Source organism: Pleurodeles waltl, chromosome 12 (assembly GCF_031143425.1).
Source record: "Pleurodeles waltl isolate 20211129_DDA chromosome 12, aPleWal1.hap1.20221129, whole genome shotgun sequence".
Lineage (NCBI taxonomy): Eukaryota > Metazoa > Chordata > Amphibia > Caudata > Salamandridae > Pleurodeles > Pleurodeles waltl.
Genome location: NC_090451.1, coordinates 112,006,550 through 112,023,388, shown reverse-complemented (window position 1 = coordinate 112,023,388; position 16,839 = coordinate 112,006,550). Strand labels below are relative to the sequence as shown.

General features: G+C 45.0%; 1 non-coding gene across 1 annotated transcript; it reads right to left on the bottom strand.

Moving 5' to 3' along the window:
* Window positions 1-13,793: 13,793 nt before the first annotated feature.
* Window positions 13,794-13,865, bottom strand: TRNAH-GUG (transfer RNA histidin (anticodon GUG)). Its single transcript has one exon. It is a non-coding gene; the product is annotated as a tRNA-His (tRNA).
* Between the last annotated feature and the right edge of the window lie 2,974 nt (window positions 13,866-16,839).

The window sequence follows — 16,839 nt, the reverse complement described above, 5'->3', positions numbered from 1 at the left end:
CAGTGGAATATAATGAAGTGGTGTGCCTTGGCATGGCGTTGAATAGCATTGTGAGGAATGGAGTGGCATAGAGCAGAGTGGGGTAGAGAGGAGTGAGGTTGCATAGAATGGCATAGAGTAGCATAGAGTAAAGTAGTGTGGTGTAGAGTGGCATAGTGTGGTGTAGAGTGAAGTGGCATGGAATGGCATAGAGTCAGAGAACAGTGTGTCATGGAGAGGGGTGGCAAAGAATTAGGAGGAGTGGAGTCGGACTGCATGAAGTAGAGTGTTGTGGAGTTGAGTAGCATACAGTCGTGTTGCATGGAGTGACACTGTGGTGTAGAGAGGAGCAGAGAAAAAAGTGGCATAGAGTAGAAAGGCCTACAGGAGAGTAGTGTAGAGTGGCACAGCATAGAGTAGTGTGCAGTAGAGTGGCATAGAGTAGAGCGCATGTAGTGCCATTGAGTGATATTGTGTGAGATGGAGTGGAGTGGAGTACAGTGAAGTGGCATGGAATGAAGTAGTATAGAGTAGAGTGGGAGAGAGTAAAGTGGAGTGGCATAGAGTGAACTAGAGTAGAGCGTAGTGGGATAGAGTGGAGTAGCATGGAGTGGAATGGAGAGGCACAGAGTAGGGTAGAGTGCAAAAGTGTGGAATGGCATGGAGTTGAGTGGAGTGGCATAGAGTAGAGTGGCATTCTGTGGGGTGGATTAGAGTAGCATGGAGTGGCATACAGTAGAGTGGAATAGAGCTTAGTGGTGGAGAGTACAGTGGCTTAAAGTGGAGTATAGTAGCATGGAGTAGGGTAGCGTAGAGTAGAGAGGGGTGCAACGGAGTAGAGTGGCATAGAGTTGAGTGGTGTACAGTGGCGTAGAGTAGAATGTGATAAAATAAAGTGGCGTACAGTAGACTGGAGTAGAGTAGCATAGAGTGGAGAGGCATAGAGTGGAGAGGAGTAAAGTAGAGTGGAATTGTATAGAGTAGAGTTCAGTTGAGTATTCTAGAGTGATGTAGAGCAGAGTGGCATAGAGTCACATAAAGTGGCATTTATGAAGTAGGGTGGCGTAGAGAGGAATGAAGGGAAGTGGCATAGAGTAGAGTGGAGTGGAGTGGAGTAGAGGGGCATAGCAGAGAGTGACAGGGTGGAGTGGCATAGAATGGAGTAGCATAAAGTGGAGTGAAGTGGCGTAGAGTGGAGTGGCATAGATTAGAGTGGCATAGAGTGGAGTGATAGAGTGGAACAATGTAGATTAGAGTGGAGTAGAACTGAGTAGAGTGGAGTGGTATAGAGTTGCACAGTGTAGAGTACAGTGGCACTGAGGGGAGTAGAGTATAGTCATGTAGAGTAATACAGTGTGAGAAAGTAACTAAAGTGTCAATAGAGACGGCGTTTAGGGTGAAAAATAATCTGTATGCTTGTCATGAATGTTGGAAAGCACATTGCACATCCAAGAATGATACGAAAACACTTTTAAAATATAAAAAATAGCGTACTGTAGAAAGACGAAAAGAACACATGTACTTGGTCCATCCTCCATGGAGGAATGAACACAAGAAAGGAAGATTCAGTCTATGGGAGCTAAGCTATCGAAATATTGCAAATGTGAGTGACATAGAAAACAATTAATGGTAAGTAAGCTATGGGCGTGTGGTAAGCCCCCTGAATTCTAAACAATATGTCTCACAGCACATTCACTGTGTACGCAAGACATAAAAAGGTGTGACTAAGAGAATTCTGAGATTTAGAGCTTGACAGCAATTCAAAACCCAACCAAACTGAGCCCTATATAATAATTTACAACAGAGCCAAAGTACACCTTTTATACCCCCAATGGTGGAGGTAAGATATTCAGCAGACACGTGGTCTCCCAGTGCTAAAGGATTTTGGCTAGATATGAAGTGGGCGAAGTGCCCTGAAAACATTATAAAAGTAGGACACGTGCTATAAGCAGACATCACTTCCTTGGCAAGGCAGAAGAAAGGGCACTTCAGAGGGAAGAAATGAGAGGGCTGTGGAACAGACAGATAGCTCCCCTATGGGCAGAGGTGGCGGGAGAATGGAACATTCCTGACATGACTATGATGACGATGCAGATGGGCCTCTTAACTTGCGGAGTTAGGAGCACGACAAACACACCTCTCCTAGACCTCCCTGAAAGATCATACACTGGGGAGGGTTCCCCTGGGTCCTTTCCCCCCCCTGGCTGGGCCCCATACAGCTGTAGACACACTCACATGATGCGTAGTTAGGTCTCGTTTCTGGGCAAGTTGTTTGGCTTGCTTGTTATTTGTTGTAATAAGAGATGATGAGTACCTGACGTGCCAGAGCTGGAAATGGTGGCAACCGACCACCCTGCTCCATGGGCATACAGCGCTGAACCGGAGACCCACAGGAGGCCCACACCACAGATCACAAGCCTGCTTACAGATTTATGCAAGGAACAGCCCTCAGCGTGGTGGTAACATAATATAATAGCAGTAATGGGTAACTGTTCAAAAGTTGTCATGGAAAGGAGATTCATACAGCTCTGCAACCTATTACAATCCTGTGAATAATATGTACCATCTGAAATACCAATAAATAAAAAATAAAAAAAATCTGCTGCACAACTTAGGGTAAGGCTGGTGTTGTAGTGGTAGATCTGAGGCCCTAGGAGAGCTGGAGACCCCACAGAGCTACAGCAGCTCAGAAGTCTCTTAGGCTTCATCAGGGACCCGTTTTGTGACTTGAAAACCCATTAATGCAACAATAAAGGGGTGAAGTAAATGACATCAACATTGCATAAACTGGTGTTCTTTGCAGTTTTTTTAATAAATAACAGCGCCTGGAAGCCCTTCTGACTGTGAAGGTTTGTTTAACAAATAGTGTTGTAACAACATAAAAGAGGGGGAACTGTAAGACAGTTGCACAGATAGAAGGACAGATAGAAGGTTAAACAGATCGTCATAAATAAGCCACATGCACCGATGCATCTGTACAGGTTTGTAGACAGAAAGGCAGGTATGTAGCTGTTAGTAAATCATGGATGAGATATAATCAGCTTCACAGAAACCGCTGTAAATCACGCGCGCCTGCTTTAGAAATAACCACGCCACAAAGACCTTGGTAGTCAGCATGTAGGCTTTAAAGTGTTAACATAAACAGAGATGGGCAGAAATAGGCAGTAAGGCAGATACCCAGATTGAAATAGAAAGTAAATAGAAAGCACATGTAGTAATAGACGTGGACCGATAAGTATATAGAGAAGTAGCTGTTGGTACGAAAATGGGATCACATATGATCAACTTTGTGTGGACTGTCAGGATTTGAAAACGGTTGCTTCATACCAAAAAAAACCATAGCGCCAAGATGTCCTCCTCAATGTCCCTATGAGCGTTATAGTGTTAACAAAGCATACAGCCAGGCATCAACACTCTGTTAGACAGGTTCACAGTCACGCACAGGTAGGTGAGCAGATAGATAAGCAGGCACACTGGCAAAAAGATGGATGGACAGATGAATGGATCAATAGATGGACGGACCTCTCTGTTAAACATGAGTCAAATGTAGGGATGGGCGTAACCAGTGTAACTCACTGCAGTGTAATTACGCGAAATTACAGCAACATTATGCGAGGTTGTACAGAATTACACAAGGCTATTTTCCTGGTGCCATATACACGCTCAGATCCGAAAGGAACCTGATATACACTTTGCACAAGAAAATAGCTCTAAATGCAACAGAACTGGCACAACAGCCGCTGCTCGCGCTCTTTTCCTCCGCTCTTGGGTAGATGTCTTTCCCCACATTACTCCAAATTCCACAAAGGAGCGTAATTGTGTAATTCACGATTCGACCACGACTAATAAACTTGGCTTAAGTTTTAAAACTTTCCCTCTAGCTGCCCGGTGATCCGTCGGGTGCGGGATGATGAAGCCAAACGCTGATTGGGTGAGCGCGCCTCTCAGTGTCCTTCTCCGTCGCCTCTTTCGTTCAGACCCTTGGGAGCTCAGTCTTACTTTCTATACAAATATTTATTTTTAGACCTTTTTTCTTCGCGGCCTGAATGGCTGCAAAAACTGATATTTGACTAGCAGGATCCCTTTCAACATTGAAAGCTACTCCGCGTCAGTACAGGAGCCTCGGCGCTGCAGGTACAGGAGACACAGACATCCATCCCTCTTGCTGACCGGGTCCCGTGAAACCAAACTGTAGCTCATACTTTTCACATCAGGACCGCCACAAACGTAAAAGCGCAGAAAGGTGAAATAAATAATAACATTGTTAACGCGTTCTTCAAAGACATTTAATTTCACCGTTGAAATTAGGTTCAAGCTCTTAACTCATGTAAATATTAAGAAGTGAGAATAAAAATGCTGCCCACCTGCCGTGACATTGACTCCCGCAATACCGTGACTCGGATTCAAACCGAGGTTGCTGCGGTCACAACGCAGAGTACTAACCACTATATGATAACAGCGAGCTACTTGGGCTCTGAAAACACTACCCTGGTGTGGCTCTGATAGGCTGAAAAAAGGTCACAGTGTCCGTGGAGTGGATAGATTTAGCGTTTGTTTAAAACCCATCTTTTCAAGTTAGATCAGGGTCTTTTCTTTGAGTAGCAGATCACTGCAAATATTTACCTCTCTGCTTCCAGTGACAAGACTCCCCATAAACCAAGAAGCTCAGACTTCTTAACAAGATCCACCACTCTGCCCTGCAAGTCTCAAGTGTTCTATGAGTGCTGGGGTCGGGGAAGTGAACACTGCAAAAACTTAATCCACGGCCGACCAAACTCCTCCAGGCCAGGAGGGGCCCGGAACAGGCCCCCACATATTGTTGTTCTTTTCTTTTCTGGGTGTCTCTTCAGACACATTCAGCTGCTTGGTGCATACTGCTTTAGAGTTGCATTGTGTGGAATGAAGTGGTGTAAACTTGACTAGCAAACAATGGAGTGGTGATGAATGGAGGGTCATAGAAGGGAGTAGATTGAAGTGCAAAGAGTAGAGTGACGTAATGTGTCATAGAATACAGTGGAATATAATGAAGTGGTGTGCCTTGGCATGGCGTTGAATAGCATTGTGAGGAATGGAGTGGCATAGAGCAGAGTGGGGTAGAGAGGAGTGAGGTTGCATAGAATGGCATAGAGTAGCATAGAGTAAAGTAGTGTGGTGTAGAGTGGCATAGTGTGGTGTAGAGTGAAACGGCATGGAATGGCATAGAGTCAGAGAACAGTGTGTCATGGAGAGGGGTGGCAAAGAATTAGGAGGAGTGGAGTCGGACTGCATGAAGTAGAGTGTTGTGGAGTTGAGTAGCATACAGTCGCGTTGCATGGAGTGACACTGTGGTGTAGAGAGGAGCAGAGTAAAAAGTGGCATAGAGTAGAAAGGCCTACAGGAGAGTAGTGTAGAGTGGCACAGCATAGAGTAGTGTGCAGTAGAGTGGCATAGAGTAGAGCGCATGTAGTGCCATTGAGTGATATTGTGTGAGATGGAGTGGAGTGGAGTACAGTGAAGTGGCATGGAATGAAGTAGTATAGAGTAGAGTGGGAGAGAGTAAAGTGGAGTGGCATAGAGTGAACTAGAGTAGAGCGTAGTGGGATAGAGTGGAGTGGCATGGAGTGGAATGGAGAGGCACAGAGTAGGGTAGAGTGCAAAAGTGTGGAATGGCATGGAGTTGAGTGGAGTGGCATAGAGTAGAGTGGCATTCTGTGGGGTGGATTAGAGTGGCATGGAGTGGCATACAGTAGAATGGAATAGAGCTTAGTGGTGGAGAATACAGTGGCTTAGAGTGGAGTATAGTAGCATGGAGTAGAGTAGCGTAGAGTAGAGAGGGGTGCAACGGAGTAGAGTGGCATAGAGTTGAGTGGTGTACAGTGGCGTAGAGTAGAATGGGATAAAATAAAGTGGCGTACAGTAGACTGGAGTAGAGTAGCATAGAGTGGAGAGGCATAGAGTGGAGAGGAGTAAAGTAGAGTGGAGTTGTATAGAGTAGAGTTCAGTTGAGTATTCTAGAGTGATGTAGAGCAGAGTGGCATAGAGTCACATAAAGAGGCATTCTATGAAGTAGGGTGGCGTAGAGAGGAATGAAGGGAAGTGGCATAGAGTAGAGTGGAGTAGAGGGGCATAGCAGAGAGTGACAGGGTGGAGTGGCATAGAATGGAGTAGCATAAAGTGGAGTGAAGTGGCGTATAGTGGAGTGGCATAGATTAGAGTGGCATAGAGTGGAGTGATAGAGTGGAACAATGTAGATTACAGTGGAGTAGAACTGAGTAGAGTGGAGTGGTATAGAGTTGCACAGTGTAGAGTACAGTGGCACTGAGGGGAGTAGAGTATAGTCATGCAGAGGAATATAGTGTGAGAAAGTAACTAAAGTGTCAATAGAGACGGCGTTTAGGGTGAAAAATAAGCTGTATGCTTGTCATGAATGTTGGAAAGCACATTGCACATCCAAGAATGATACGAAAACACTTTTAAAATATAAAAAATAGCGTACTGTAGAAAGACGAAAAGAACACATGTACTTGGTCCATCCTCCATGGAGGAATGAACACAAGAAAGGAAGATTCAGTCTATGGGAGCTAAGCAATCGAAATATTGCAAATGTGAGTGACATAGAAAACAATTAATGGTAAGTAAGCTATGGGCATGTGGTAAGCCCACTGAATTCTAAACAATATGTCTCACAGCACATTCACTGTGTACGCAAGACATAAAAAGGTGTGACTAAGAGAATTCTGAGATTTAGAGCTTGACAGCAATTCACAACCCAACCAAATTGAGCCCTATATAATAATTTACAACAGAGCCAAAGTACACCTTTTATACCCCCAATGGTGGAGGTAAGATATTCAGCAGACACGTGGTCTCCCAGTGCTAAAGGATTTTGGCTAGATATGAAGTGGGCGAAGTGCCCTGAAAACATTATAAAAGTAGGACACGTGCTATAAGCAGACATCACTTCCTTGGCAAGGCAGAAGAAAGGGCACTTCAGAGGGAAGAAATGAGAGGGCAGAGGAACAGACAGATAGCTCCCCTATGGGCAGAGGTGGCGGGAGCATGGAAAACTCCTGACATGACTATGATGATGATGCAGATGGGCCTCTTAACTTGCGGAGTTAGGAGCACGACAAACACACCTCTCCTAGACCTCCCTGGAAGATCATACACTGGGGAGGGTTCCCCTGGGTCCCTTCCCCCCCCCGGCTGGGCCCCATACAGCTGTAGACACACTCACACGATGCGTAGTTAGGTCTCGTTTCTGGGCAAGTTGTTTGGCTTGCTTGTTATTTGTTGTAATAAGAGATGATGAGTACCTGACGTGCCAGAGCTGGAAATGGTGGCAACCGACCACCCTGCTCCATGGGCATACAGCGCTGAACCGGAGACCCAGAGGAGGCCCACACCACAGATCACAAGCCTGCTTACAGATTTATGCAAGGAACAGCCCTCAGCGTGGTGGTAACATAATATAATAGCAGTAATGGGTAACTGTTCAAAAGTTGTCATGGAAAGGAGATTCATACAGCTCTGCAACCTGTTACAATCCAGTGAATAATATGTACCATCTGAAATACCAATAAATAAAAAAAATAAAAAATCTGCTGCACAACTTAGGGTAAGGCTGGTGTTGTAGTGGTAGATCTGAGGCCCTAGGAGAGCTGGAGACCCCACAGAGCTACAGCAGCTCAGAAGTCCACTTAGGCTTCATCAGGGACCCGTTTTGTGACTTGAAAACCCATTAATGCAACAATAAAGGGGTGAAGTAAATGTCATCAACATTGCATAAACTGGTGTTCTTTGCAGTTTTTTAAATAAATAACAGCGCCTGGAAGCCCTTCTGACTGTGAAGGTTTGTTTAACAAATAGTGTTGTAACAACATAAAAGAGGGGGAACTGTAAGACAGTTGCACAGATAGAAGGACGTATAGAAGGTTAAACAGATCGTCATAAATAAGCCACATGCACCGATGCATCTGTACAGGTTTGTAGACAGAAAGGCAGGTATGTAGCTGTTAGTAAATCATGGATGAGATATAATCAGCGTCACAGAAACCGCTGTAAATCACACGCGCCTGCTTTAGAAAGAACCACGCCACAAAGACCTTGGTAGTCAGCATGTAGGCTTTAAAGTGTTAACATAAACAGAGATGGGCAGAAATAGGCAGTAAGGCAGATACCCAGATTGAAATAGAAAGGTAAATAGAAAGCACATGTAGTAATAGACGTGGACCGATAAGTATATAGAGAAGCAGCTGTTGGTACGAAAATGGGATCACATATGATCAACTTTGTGTGGACTGTCAGGATTTGAAAACGGTTGCTTCATACCAAAAAAAAACATAGCGCCAAGATGTCCTCCTCAATGTCCCTATGAGCGTTATAGTGTTAACAAAGCATACAGCCAGGCATCAACACTCTGTTAGACAGGTTCACAGTCACGCACAGGTAGGTGAGCAGATAGATAAGCAGGCACACAGGCAAAAAATAGATGGACAGATGAATGGATCAATGGATGGACGGACCTCTGTTAAACATGAGTCAAATGTAGGGATGGGCGTAACCAGTGTAACTCACTGCAGTGTAATTACGCGAAATTACAGCAACATTATGCGAGGTTGTACAGAATTACACAAGGCTATTTTCCTGGTGCAAAATACACGCTCAGATCCGAAAGGAACCTGATATACACTTTGCACAAGAAAATAGCTCTAAATGCAACAGAACTGGCACAACAGCCGCTGCTCGCGCTCTTTTCCTCCGCTCTTGGGTAGATGTCTTTCCCCACATTACTCCAAATTCCACAAAGGAGCGTAATTGTGTAATTCACGATTCGACCACGACTAATAAACTTGGCTTAAGTTTTAAAACTTTCCCTCTAGCTGCCCGGTGATCCGTCGGGTGCGGGATGATGAAGCCAAACGCTGATTGGGTGAGTGCGCCTCTCAGTGTCCTTCTCCGTCGCCTCTTTCTTTCAGACCCTTGGGAGCTCAGTCTTACTTTCTATACAAATATTTATTTTTAGACCTTTTTTCTTCGCGGCCTGAATTGCTGCAAAAACTGATATTTGACTAGCAGGATCCCTTTCAACATTGAAAGCTACTCCGCGTCAGTACAGGAGCCTCGGCGCTGCAGGTACAGGAGACACAGACATCCATCCCTCTTGCTGACCGGGTCCCGTGAAACCAAACTGTAGCTCATACTTTTCACATCAGGACCGCCACAAACGTAAAAGCGCAGAAAGGCGAAATAAATAATAACATTGTTAGCGCGTTCTTCAAAGACATTTAATTTCACAGTTGAAATTAGTTTCAAGCTCTTAACTCATGTAAATATTAAGAAGTGAGAATAAAAATGCTGCCCAACTGCCGCGACATTGCCACCCGCAAGGGGTGAAGTAAATGTCATCAACATTGCATAAACTGGTGTTCTTTGCAGTTTTTTAAATAAATAACAGTGCCTGGAAGCCCTTCTGACTGTGAAGGTTTGTTTAACAAATAGTGTTGTAACAACATAAAAGAGGGGGAACTGTAAGACAGTTGCACAGATAGAAGGACGGATAGAAGGTTAAACAGATCGTCATAAATAAGCCACATGAACCGATGCATCTGTACAGGTTTGTAGGCAGAAAGGCAGGTATGTAGCTGTTAGTAAATCATGGATGAGATATAATCAGTTTCACAGAAACCGCTGTCAATCACACGCGCCTGCTTTAGAAATAACCACGCCACAAAGACCTTGGTAGTCAGCATGTAGGCTTTAAAGTGTTAACATAAACAGAGATGGGCAGAAATAGGCAGTAAGGCAGATACCCAGATTGAAATAGAAAGTAAATAGAAAGCACATGTAGTAATAGACGTGGACCGATAAGTATATAGAGAAGCAGCTGTTGGTACGAAAATGGGATCACATATGATCAACTTTGTGTGGACTGTCAGGATTTGAAAACGGTTGCTTCATACCAAAAAAAAACATAGCGCCAAGATGTCCTCCTCAATGTCCCTATGAGCGTTATAGTGTTAACAAAGCATACAGCCAGGCATCAACACTCTGTTAGACAGGTTCACAGTCACGCACAGGTAGGTGAGCAGATAGATAAGCAGGCACACTGGCAAAAAGATGGATGGACAGATGAATGGATCAATAGATGGACGGACCTCTCTGTTAAACATGAGTCAAATGTAGGGATGGGCGTAACCAGTGTAACTCACTGTAGTGTAATTACGCGAAATTACAGCAACATTATGCGAGGTTGTACAGAATTACACAAGGCTATTTTCCTGGTGCAAAATACACGCTCAGATCCGAAAGGAACCTGATATACACTTTGCACAAGAAAATAGCTCTAAATGCAACAGAACTGGCACAACAGCCGCTGCTCGCGCTCTTTTCCTCCGCTCTTGGGTAGATGTCTTTCCCCACATTACTCCAAATTCCACAAAGGAGCGTAATTGTGTAATTCACGATTCGACCACGACTAATAAACTTGGCTTAAGTTTTAAAACTTTCCCTCTAGCTGCCCGGTGATCCGTCGGGTGCGGGATGATGAAGCCAAACGCTGCTTGGGTGAGCGCGCCTCTCAGTGTCCTTCTCCGTCGCCTCTTTCGTTCAGACCCTTGGGAGCTCAGTCTTACTTTCTATACAAATATTTATTTTTAGACCTTTTTTCTTCGCGGCCTGAATTGCTGCAAAAACTGATATTTGACTAGCAGGATCCCTTTCAACATTGAAAGCTACTCCTCGTCAGTACAGGAGCCTTGGCGCTGCAGGTACAGGAGACACAGACATCCATCCCTCTTGCTGACCGTGTCCCGTGAAGCCAAACTGTAGCTCATACTTTTCACATCAGGACCGCCACAAACGTAAAAGCGCAGAAAGGTGAAATAAATAATAACATTGTTAACGCGTTCTTCAAAGACATTTAATTTCACCGTTGAAATTAGGTTCAAGCTCTTAACTCATGTAAATATTAAGAAGTGAGAATAAAAATGCTGCCCAACTGCCGTGACATTGCCACCCGCAATGCCGTGACTCGGATTCAAACCGAGGTTGCTGCGGCCACAACACAATTAATGGTAAGTAAGCTATGGGCGTGTGGTAAGCCCACTGACTTCTAAACAATATGTCTCACAGCACATTCACTGTGTACGCAAGACATAAAAAGGTGTGACTAAGAGAATTCTGAGATTTAGAGCTTGACAGCAATTCACAACCCAACCAAACTGAGCCCTATATAATAATTTACAAAAGAGCCAAAGTACACCTTTTATACCCCCAATGGTGGAGGTAAGATATTCAGCAGACACGTGGTCTCCCAGTGCTAAAGGATTTTGGCTAGACATGAAGTGGGCGAAGTGCCCTGAAAACATTATAAAAGTAGGACACGTGCTATAAGCAGACATCACTTCCTTGGCAAGGCAGAAGAAAGGGCACTTCAGAGGGAAGAAATGAGAGGGCTGTGGAACAGACAGATAGCTCCCCTATGGGCAGAGGTGGCGGGAGAATGGAACACTCCTGACATGACTATGATGACGATGCAGATGGGCCTCTTAACTTGCGGAGTTAGGAGCACGACAAACACACCTCTCCTAGACCTCCCTGGAAGATCATACACTGGGGAGGGTTCCCCTGGGTCCCTTCCCCCCCCCGGCTGGGCCCCATACAGCTGTAGACACACTCACACGATGCGTAGTTAGGTCTCGTTTCTGGGCAAGTTGTTTGGCTTGCTTGTTATTTGTTGTAATAAGAGATGATGAGTACCTGACGTGCCAGAGCTGGAAATGGTGGCAACCGGCCACCCTGCTCCATGGGCATACAGCGCTGAACCGGAGACCCACAGGAGGCCCACACCACAGATCACAAGCCTGCTTACAGATTTATGCAAGGAACAGCCCTCAGCGTGGTGGTAACATAATATAATAGCCGTAATGGGTAACTGTTCAAAAGTTGTCATGGAAAGGAGATTCATACAGCTCTGCAACCTGTTACAATCCTGTGAATAATATGTACCATCTGAAATACCAATAAATAAAAAAAATAAAAAATCTGCTGCACAACTTAGGGTAAGGCTGGTGTTGTAGTGGTAGATCTGAGGCCCTAGGAGAGCTGGAGACCCCACAGAGCTACAGCAGCTCAGAAGTCCACTTAGGCTTCATCAGGGACCCGTTTTGTGACTTAAAAACCCATTAATGCAACAATGAAGGGGTGAAGTAAATGTCATCAACATTGCATAAACTGGTGTTCTTTGCAGTTTTTTTTATAAATAACAGTGCCTGGAAGCCCTTCTGACTGTGAAGGTTTGTTTAACAAATAGTGTTGTAACAACATAAAAGAGGGGGAACTGTAAGACAGTTGCACAGATAGAAGGACGGATAGAAGGTTAAACAGATCGTCATAAATAAGCCACATGAACCGATGCATCTGTACAGGTTTGTAGGCAGAAAGGCAGGTATGTAGCTGTTAGTAAATCATGGATGAGATATAATCAGTTTCACAGAAACCGCTGTCAATCACACGCGCCTGCTTTAGAAATAACCACGCCACAAAGACCTTGGTAGTCAGCATGTAGGCTTTAAAGTGTTAACATAAACAGAGATGGGCAGAAATAGGCAGTAAGGCAGATACCCAGATTGAAATAGAAAGTAAATAGAAAGCACATGTAGTAATAGACGTGGACCGATAAGTATATAGAGAAGCAGCTGTTGGTACGAAAATGGGATCAGATATGATCAACTTTGTGTGGACTGTCAGGATTTGAAAACGGTTGCTTCATTCCAAAAAAAACCATAGCGCCAAGATGTCCTCCTCAATGTCCCTATGAGCGTTATAGTGTTAACAAAGCATACAGCCAGGCATCAACACTCTGTTAGACAGGTTCACAGTCACGCACAGGTAGGTGTGCAGATAGATAAGCAGGCACACTGGCAAAAAGATGGATGGACAGATGAATGGATCAATAGATGGACGGACCTCTCTGTTAAACATGAGTCAAATGTAGGGATGGGCGTAACCAGTGTAACTCACTGTAGTGTAATTACGCGAAATTACAGCAACATTATGCGAGGTTGTACAGAATTACACAAGGCTATTTTCCTGGTGCAAAATACACGCTCAGATCCGAAAGGAACCTGATATACACTTTGCACAAGAAAATAGCTCTAAATGCAACAGAACTGGCACAACAGCCGCTGCTCGCGCTCTTTTCCTCCGCTCTTGGGTAGATGTCTTTCCCCACATTACTCCAAATTCCACAAAGGAGCGTAATTGTGTAATTCACGATTCGACCACGACTAATAAACTTGGCTTAAGTTTTAAAACTTTCCCTCTAGCTGCCCGGTGATCCGTCGGGTGCGGGATGATGAAGCCAAACGCTGATTGGGTGAGCGCGCCTCTCAGTGTCCTTCTCCGTCGCCTCTTTCGTTCAGACCCTTGGGAGCTCAGTCTTACTTTCTATACAAATATTTATTTTTAGACCTTTTTTCTTCGCGGCCTGAATTGCTGCAAAAACTGATATTTGACTAGCAGGATCCCTTTCAACATTGAAAGCTACTCCGCGTCAGTACAGGAGCCTTGGCGCTGCAGGTACAGGAGACACAGACATCCATCCCTCTTGCTGACCGTGTCCCGTGAAGCCAAACTGTAGCTCATACTTTTCACATCAGGACCGCCACAAACGTAAAAGCGCAGAAAGGTGAAATAAATAATAACATTGTTAACGCGTTCTTCAAAGACATTTAATTTCACCGTTGAAATTAGGTTCAAGCTCTTAACTCATGTAAATATTAAGAAGTGAGAATAAAAATGCTGCCCAACTGCCGTGACATTGCCACCCGCAATGCCGTGACTCGGATTCGAACCGAGGTTGCTGCGGCCACAACGCAGAGTACTAACCACTATACGATCACAGCGAGCTACTTGGGCTCTGAAAAGACTACCCTGGTGTGGCTCTGATAGGCTGAAAAAAGGTCACAGTGTCCGTGGAGTGGATAGATTTAGCGTTTGTTTAAAACCCATCTTTTCAAGTTAGATCAGGGTCTTTTCTTTGAGTAGCAGATCACAGCAAATATTTACCTCTCTGCTTCCAGTGACAAGACTCCCCATAAACCAAGAAGCTCAGACTTCTTAACAAGATCCACCACTCTGCCCTGCAAGTCTCAAGTGTTCTATGAGTGCTGGGGTCGGGGAAGTGAACACTGCAAAAACTTAATCCACGGCCGACCAAACTCCTCCAGGCCAGGAGGGGCTCGGAACAGGCCCCCACATATTGATGTTCTTTTCTTTTCTGGGTGTCTCTTCAGACACATTCAGCTGCTTGGTGCATACTGCTTTAGAGTTGCATTGTGTGGAATGAAGTGGCGTAAACTTGACTAGCAAACAATGGAGTGGTGATGAATGGAGGGTCATAGAAGGGAGTAGATTGAAGTGCAAAGAGTAGAGTGACGTAATGTGTCATAGAATACAGTGTAATATAATGAAGTGGTGTGCCTTGGCATGGCGTTGAATAGCATTGTGAGGAATGGAGTGGCATAGAGCAGAGTGGGGTAGAGAGGAGTGAGGTTGCATAGAATGGCATAGAGTAGCATAGAGTAAGGTAGTGTGGTGTAGAGTGGCATAGTGTGGTGTAGAGTGAAGTGGCATGGAATGGCATAGAGTCAGAGAACAGTGTTTCATGGAGAGGGGTGGCAAAGAATTAGGAGGAGTGGAGTCGGACTGCATGAAGTAGAGTGTTGTGGAGTTGAGTAGCATACAGTCGCGTTGCATGGAGTGACACTGTGGTGTAGAGAGGGGCAGAGTAAAAAGTGGCATAGAGTAGAAAGGCCTACAGGAGAGTAGTGTAGAGTGGCACAGCATAGAGTAGTGTGCAGTAGAGTGGCATAGAGTAGAGCGCATGTAGTGCCATTGAGTGATATTGTGTGAGATGGAGTGGAGTGGAGTACAGTGAAGTGGCATGGAATGAAGTAGTATAGAGTGGAGTGGGAGAGAGTAAAGTGGAGTGGCATAGAGTGAACTAGAGTAGAGCGTAGTGGGATAGAGTGGAGTGGCATGGAGTGGAATGGAGAGGCACAGAGTAAGGTAGAGTGCAAAAGTGTGGAATGGCATGGAGTTGAGTGGAGTGGCATAGAGTACAGTGGCATTCTGTGGGGTGGATTAGAGTGGCATGGAGTGGCATACAGTAGAGTGGAATAGAGCTTAGTGGTGGAGAATACAGTGGCTTAGAGTGGAGTATAGTAGCATGGAGTAGAGTAGCGTAGAGTAGAGAGGGGTGCAACGGAGTAGAGTGGCATAGAGTTGAGTGGTGTACAGTGGCGTAGAGTAGAATGGGATAAAATAAAGTGGCGTACAGTAGACTGGAGTAGAGTAGCATAGAGTGGAGAGGCATAGAGTGGAGAGGAGTAAAGTAGAGTGGAGTTGTATAGAGTAGAGTTCAGTTGAGTATTCTAGAGTGATGTAGAGCAGAGTGGCATAGAGTCACATAAAGTGGCATTCTATGAAGTAGGGTGGCGTAGAGAGGAATGAAGGGAAGTGGCATAGAGTAGAGTGGAGTGGAGTGGAGTAGAGGGGCATAGCAGAGAGTGACAGGGTGGAGTGGCATAGAATGGAGTAGCATAAAGTGGAGTGAAGTGGCGTATAGTGGAGTGGCATAGATTAGAGTGGCATAGAGTGGAGTGATAGAGTGGAACAATGTAGATTACAGTGGAGTAGAACTGAGTAGAGTGGAGTGGTATAGAGTTGCACAGTGTAGAGTACAGTGGCACTGAGGGGAGTAGAGTATAGTCATGCAGAGGACTATAGTGTGAGAAAGTAACTAAAGTGTCAATAGAGACGGCGTTTAGGGTGAAAAATAAGCTGTATGCTTGTCATGAATGTTGGAAAGCACATTGCACATCCAAGAATGATACGAAAACACTTTTCAAATATAAAAAATAGCGTACTGTAGAAAGACGAAAAGAACACATGTACTTGGTCCATCCTCCATGGAGGAATGAACACAAGAAAGGAAGATTCAGTCTATGGGAGCTAAGCAATCGAAATATTGCAAATGTGAGTGACATAGAAAACAATTAATGGTAAGTAAGCTATGGGCGTGTGGTAAGCCCACTGAATTCTAAACAATATGTCTCACAGCACATTCACTGTGTACCCAAGACATAAAAAGTTGTGACAAAGAGAATTCTGAGATTTAGAGCTTGACAGCAATTCACAACCCAACCAAATTGAGCCCTATATGATAATTTACAACAGAGCCAAAGTACACCTTTTATACCCCCAATGGTGGAGGTAAGATATTTAGCAGACATGTGGTCTCCCAGTGCTAAAGGATTTTGGCTAGATATGAAGTGGGCGAAGTGCCCTGAAAACATTATAAAAGTAGGACACGTGCTATAAGCAGACATCACTTCCTTGGCAAGGCAGAAGAAAGGGCACTTCAGAGGGAAGAAATGAGAGGGCTGAGGAACAGACAGATAGCTCCCCTATGGGCAGAGGTGGCGGGAGCATGGAACACTCCTGACATGACTATGATGACGATGCAGATGGGCCTCTTAACTTGCGGAGTTAGGAGCACGACAAACACACCTCTCCTAGACCTCCCTGGAAGATCATACACTGGGGAGGGTTCCCCTGGGTCCTTTCCCCCCCCCCGGCTGGGCCCCATACAGCTGTAGACACACTCACACGATGCGTAGTTAGGTCTCGTTTCTGGGCAAGTTGTTTGGCTTGCTTGTTATTTGTTGTAATAAAAGATGATGAGTACCTGACGTGCCAGAGCTGGAAATGGTGGCAACCGACCACCCTGCTCCATGGGCATACAGCGCTGAACCGGAGACCCACAGGAGGCCCACACCACAGATCACAAGCCTGCTTACAGATTTATGCAAGGAA